General features: G+C 48.8%; 1 non-coding gene across 1 annotated transcript; it reads right to left on the reverse strand.

Annotated features, from left to right (window-relative positions):
- TRNAT-AGU (transfer RNA threonine (anticodon AGU)) lies at positions 1-76 on the reverse strand. Its single transcript has one exon. It is a non-coding gene; the product is annotated as a tRNA-Thr (tRNA).
- Between the last annotated feature and the right edge of the window lie 326 nt (positions 77-402).

A 402-nucleotide genomic window follows, 5' to 3' on the forward strand; every position in this document is an offset into this window, starting at 1 on the left:
TGCCCTGGCCGGGAATCGAACCCGGGTCCTCCGCACACTAGGCCGACGCTCTACCGCTGAGCCAACCGGCCAGGGCTAAATTTTTTCAAGAAAGAAGCCTATGCGGAAAAACCCATTTCACCTGTGAGCTACACTTAATATCAGTTACCACTGTAGATATTTAATAATTCTGTATGAGGATATCGCTTTTGCACATAGCCTCAGTGGCTCTCTGGGAAGCAGACAGGTGGGGTTGACCCCATTTTACAGATGGGTAAATGGGAGCCCAGGGAGTTTAGTTTTAGTGCCTTTCTTGAGTTAGGATATTCCTACCATATTGCTGCACATTAGTATTTTCCACCAGGTGTCGAATTCCACAGGCTTCCAAGCAGGGCCAGGTCCCTGGGAGGCCTTTGTATTAAG

Source organism: Saccopteryx bilineata, chromosome 3 (assembly GCF_036850765.1).
Source record: "Saccopteryx bilineata isolate mSacBil1 chromosome 3, mSacBil1_pri_phased_curated, whole genome shotgun sequence".
In the NCBI taxonomy this organism is placed as follows: Eukaryota; Metazoa; Chordata; class Mammalia; order Chiroptera; family Emballonuridae; genus Saccopteryx; species Saccopteryx bilineata.